The 5992-nt window shown below is 41.6% G+C and overlaps 1 protein-coding gene across 1 annotated transcript in view; it reads right to left on the bottom strand.

The window, feature by feature from the left end:
* The window catches only part of LOC104408839 (metalloprotease TIKI1-like), a 69540-nt gene that overhangs the window by 15306 nt on the left and 48242 nt on the right, over positions 1 to 5992 (bottom strand). The window lies entirely within an intron of this gene.

Raw genomic sequence — 5992 nt, 5'->3', positions numbered from 1 at the left:
TGAATTTCAACGATAAACTGTTATCCCATTTACCTGGGCAACTTTCATATTCCCATGGGAGGTTTTTATTTGGTTTTGTTCTACAGGTGTAAACATCCACTCAAGACAACAGAGACATCATGGGCTTAGGACTGTTGTTTATTTTTACGAACACTGGTGACAGGTCCTTTCTCCAATCTTTTATTTTTCAGAGCTAATAAATCTTGTGCCTCTTGCATATCTTCCCATCAAAACACGCCAGATGCAACAGCACATTTCAAGCAGTAACAGTGAACAGCTCGACATGGAAACAACACCTCCTAACACACCATTCAGGACAGGGACTCAGCACAATTCCAGTTTCTCGTGCCTTTTTTTTTTTGGTTGATGTAGGGGCAAGGGAAGAGGCGTCAGACATGCCTGTGGATCCAATGCATTTGGCACGTAAGGCTGACACATAAGTGACTAGTCTCCCACAGCCCGAAGACTGCCTCAAAACCTAGAGAAGTTGGAGGAAGCCAGTTGGAGGACTACAGCAGGCTCTGGGATAACCATAGGTGTTCTCTCTTTTCCTTGTCCAGGTGGGTGAGATGATAGGTTGCACACCCATTGGCAGCCAAACAGGGTCAATTATGCCTCTATTCGGATGTCCAAGTTCTTTTTCTGCATGTTTTTGGATCACACATCAAACATCTGAAAGTTAATTTTAGTTTAGTGAGTATCAGTTGACTCAGCTGCTGGGAGGACAACAAAGAAGATCTGGCACTCTTAGCTGGATTGCTAATTTGGATATTGCTTCATCAGTCTGTTCATAACAATTCTCTCCTGAAATTCTTGTGGAGGGCAGGCAGGTAAAGATGGGGAAAAAACAAACGACCAGTCCCCAGAGGTTTGAACCCATATAATGTTAAATAAACACATTCATTACTCCCTTTAGTAATTAGAAGAAATGGTAGCTGAAGAAGTTTTCGCCATGATCTTTCTTTTCTTAGTGTTAATGGTGTATTGCCAACATCCACTATACTTTAAAGTCTCAGAACAATGTTTTTTTCAGGAGCAGCAACAGAAAAAAAAAGCTCTGAGAAAAAAAGGAATTTGCCAGTGTTTATAAGATTAAGAGAACCTGCTTCTGAAGTTCTCATATCAGCCATTTCATATTCACAGGGATATAAGGCATCTTAAATCCCTCTGTACTCTTATTCATGAGCTGGCTTTTCTGTAGTTTTTCAGCTGTTCAAAGAGGCAAAAGAGACTGGAGGGAATTTTAACTTGGCTCCTAGAAACTCTGGCTTTACCTGGGGCCTTGCCTGTCATAATAAAGTCAGGCTCTCACGCCACTAAGTATTCTTAATCTTGCATAAAACCCCAACATGCTTCCCCCCTTTCCCCCCTTATTCTTTATTCTATTATTTATTTATTCTTATTTATTCTTTTCTTATCCTTATTCTTCAGCCATTTCAACAGAAACCATAAGTAAGCTAAAGCAAACAAGTCATGCTCATCCTGGAATAAAAGTTACCGTGCAGAAGTAAAGCCACCTAGAGTTGAATCTGCTGAAAAACATTAAGGGAAATAAGGAATGCTTCTACTGATACCTAATCAATAAAATGTAGACTAGACAAATGTCATCCCAGTGCTGAAGAGGCAGGAGACCTGACGACGAAGAGTATAGAAAAGGCCAAGGTACCCAGTGCCATTGTCACTTTCTCTACTGGTAAAACCAGCTTTCAGGTACCTCAGGTTCCTATGACTAGGGAGAAAGTCCAGGGCAAAGAAGGTTCACCCTGGATGAAGAAGGATCAGGTTAATGAATGTTCGAACAGACCAGACATGTACAAGTTCTGACAGGCTACACCCAGAGGAACTGTGGGAACTTGCCTGTGTCACTGCAAGGCCACTCTTAATTGTCTTTAAAAGGTCATGGCAATTGGGAAAGGTCCCTGAGGACTGGAAGAAAGCAAGGATCACTCCTATCTTCAAGAAGGGCAAGAAGAATCTGGGGAACTACAAACTGGCCAGCCACACTCTATTCCTGGGGAAGGTGATGAAGCAAATTTTCCAAACGTGTTTGGGACAAGAAGATGATTGGGAGTGGTGAGGATGGATTTATGATGATGTAATCTTGGCTCATGAAGTTCAGAAAACCCAGTCCTGTACCTGGGCAGGAATAGATCACAGCATGAGGATAGGCTGGACACCAACTGGCTGAGGAGCAGCTTGGCATTAAAAGATGTGGTGTCCTGGTAGTCATCAAGTTGACTTTGAGCCAGCAATGTGCCTTTGTGGCAAAGGTGGCCGATGTCCCCCTGGGCTCCTTTAGGAGGAGCATGGCCAGCAGATTAAGGGAGGTGATCTTTGTCTTTTGCTCAGCCCTGGTGACATATATTTGGGCCAATGTTTGACTCTGAGCTCTCCAGTTCAAAAGAGATGCGGACATACAGGATAGAGTCCAGCAAAGGGTGATAAAGATGATGAACAATTAGAGCATTTGTCACAGAAGGAGAGGCTGAGAGATCTGGGACTGTTCAGCCTGGAGAAGAGAAGGCTCAGAGGGTATAATCAATATCTCCTTGATAGAAGGTTGTGAAATAGATGGAACAAAACTTTTCTCAGTGGTTCTTCATGAAAGGGCAAAAGGCAACAAACGCAAACTGATGTACAGGAAAACTCACTTAAACATAAGAAAAAGCTTCTTTATTGTGTGGTTAAACACCAGAATAGGTTACTCAGAGAGGTTCTGGAGCTTCCGCCCTTGTAGGTACAAAGAACCTTACCAGACACAGCCCTAGGAAAACTGCTCTATATAATCCCACTCTGAGCAGGAGGCTGGCCCAAATGATCTCCAGAAGTGCCTGTCAGCCTCAGATACTCCTCAGTGTAGTGAAAGTTTATCCAGTAGGCAGCACATATCTAAGACCTGTACAAGCGGTAAAACTCCATAGCACAGCAGGACAATGCAGCCATCTTTATGTCAACGTGCATCTCTTAGACAAACAAAAAACCTATAGTGTTACCTAACTAGCTGTCTATGGAATCACATGTGCTTGACTCTGGTTTATCATCCAGATCCTGTAAGCTCTGTGTGCAGTTCAGAGAAATTAAAAATGCATAGAGAAGGAAGACTGCTTGTGAAAGATTATAGCTGGCTTTGACATTTCACTGGCAATAGGGAGTAGGACTGGCTTGTAACTCTAGTGCTATCATACGAAAAGGCCTGTACACAATTAGGATAAAATACTTAATAAACCTAGTGGAATGTGGCTGACATTACCATCTCTCTATTCCCATACTTTCCTCTAATTCCCTCAGACTTATTTTGGCTTGAAATTTTTTATGTTTGCATGTTGGCCAGAAGCAAAGATTTTTTGATAGTTTCAGCAAGATCTGTTGGTTTTTAGCTCTCCACTTCTGTGCAAGCTTAAATTACTTCCAAACAAAACTAGCTCTAGAAATGAGCTCTGACTGTGACACATATTGAACAGAATTTAGAGGCAGTTTGTCTGATCTGTTAAAAGGTAGTGAAAGCACAAAATATGCAGGATCTAACAATCAAATCTATTACAGACCAAATTACCACATGAAATTCCATGTAAGAAATGGACATATGTAGCCATGCAACTGTATTAAGACCTGCAAAGAGACAGGAGCTTATTTTGCACAATGTAGTACACATCTCTAAACCACATCGATCTACTTGGATTATAAAATAAATCATCAATCTTTTCTGATTTTCCCCCATTTAAAATAAAAATACAACTAGTTGTTTAAATAAAAAGAGGGGGTATTTGTAATATCACAGTAACCCACAAACCATGACCTTGTTTGGATATAATTGATGATAAAACTGGTTTTTTCAGTGGTGTTTGGCTAGTGGAAAAAAAAAGAACTTTCCTTACAAAAAGCCTAGCCCTTTTAAAAATAAAAAACAGTGGGTGAAAAAATCTGGAAAGAAACAACTCAAAGTCTTCTCCTTCTTAGAACCTGGAGACCTTTCGATATCCTACTACCATTTTAACACAAACTAGTCCTGACAACCAGTAGTTTATAAAACTGATAAATGACAGTTTATCAGCCATTCCTGGAAGATACTTTTTCACTGATGGACAGAAATTGGAAAACCACAATACAGTGATGATTATTCCTGTTCCCACAGACTTTCTTTTTCTCCTCCTCTCCTGCAGGTCATTCTAACCTGCCTTATGTAAGCACTTTCCTGGAACCAATTTCCAGTAATTAACAGCAGTACAATATCAAGCAATGCTCAAAATTGAGGACATTTGTTCATCTTCACTACTTAGCATAAAAACAAATCTTCCACAGAATTATCACATACACCAATCTGCATAAGCAAAATGCTAAATTAGCTTGCTGGAAAACAATAAAATCTGCACTCATATTTGTAACATGCACTCAGAAGACCTCAGAACTGTTTTCTGCGTTATATTATGTGATGTTACTTCTCATTTAGACAATTAAGAAAAGAAAAGAAACTCCCATGCAGTCAAACAAATGTATAATGAGGAATAGTGCTGCTAAAAGTGGGAGGCTAGCAAAGAGCATGAGAACAGAGCCTGGACTACTGTCCAAGACAGTTAGAGACAATTTCAAAGTTAATCTAGACTCCCCAGATAAAACAAGGAACTTGCTTGGACTGAAAATTATGATGGAAAAGCACAAGAAGAGCACATCTGGTACTTAGAGATCAAGCCATGTGCACATAAACCACAGATCCAGGGTGTTCATATAGGCCCAAGGCCCCAGGCTGTGCTGCAGTACAGCACTGTTGGGCAAATCCTAACTGCTCTGCAAGTAGAGGTCATCAGCGGAAAAAGAAGAGGGCAACTGGGAAAAGGAAAATAAGAGGAAGGAGGAAAGCAAGAATCTGGCAAGGGTTTTAAGACTGTCATGAAGGTTGAGAACAAGATAGCTGGGGAAGACAGAGATGTGTCCTGCTCCTGCAGTGCTTCTGGGCTCTGGGGCAGAGCTGTGTATACTAACGACAATGAAGACAGTCTGGGGCAGAAGAATGGCAAGAGAAGGAATTTGATGGATGGAAGACAAATAACACAAAAGAACCTTAAAGACGTGATTTGTTTAATGCAGCTGCTGGTAGGCAGTGTGTGTATGGAAGGAGAGGAAAAGGCTCTCTTTTCTCAAAGGATCCTGCTCCTGGGGCAGGACAGGCTCAGTGATGCTTGCATCCACATCCGTCCATTTGCGTTGACTGCTCATCACTTGGCTGTGAATAATTTTCGGGGGCTAAAACATTTGTGACTAGCCTCCTGTCAGAAAACTGGCTACCTGCAACTGATACAACTGGCACTCAGGATTGACATACACACTGGTCAGGAACATTAGTCCAGCAACAAGTCCAATCAGAACATCAGCAGTGCAGTAAAGCAAAGCCCTGGTCTTAGCTTACAGACAAACATGACAAAAATCTACATAACCTGAGCCTGCTTCACTGCCCTTCACGGCAGAGAGTAACACAGAGCAATGATACTGCAGGAAGATAGCACATTACAATCTTCATGCATGCCTGAACAGGCATTATCAGCCATGTTTCATTACTTCCCTGCCCTCACACACAGCACCCTTGTTATGATAAGTTTGTAACCACAACTCTCTGATGTGACTGAGGAGATTCACACAGACTTCAAATACCAATGCTTTTAGAGTGTTTAAGTAAATATTTTCTTTGCCTTGTCTAGATCTTCCATCCTCACTAAAGCAGTAGCCACTAAGACCAAAAAAAATCACATGGATCCTTACATGCGTTTCAGTTCTCCCTCTTTCCCAGGGCCCATATAGTTCATGGTGGAGAGGATACTATACTTCTCTGGGAATTAGTGCCTGTCTTTTCAAACACTGATCCTCACTTCCTTTCCCTGGAGCTAGAACAAAGAATAGAAATCATGGCAAACCAATCCTGTTCGCACCTTCCACCCAGCCCTAGTCTGAAGTGTGGGTGTTAACCTCACTGAGTTGCTTAACACACAACTGCTGCTGGATG

This window comes from Nestor notabilis, unplaced genomic scaffold (genome assembly GCF_000696875.1).
Source record: "Nestor notabilis isolate BGI_N333 unplaced genomic scaffold, ASM69687v1 scaffold8887, whole genome shotgun sequence".
NCBI lineage: Eukaryota > Metazoa > Chordata > Aves > Psittaciformes > Psittacidae > Nestor > Nestor notabilis.
Note: the sequence above shows the minus strand (reverse complement) of the source record. Positions and strands in the feature narration are given on the sequence as shown.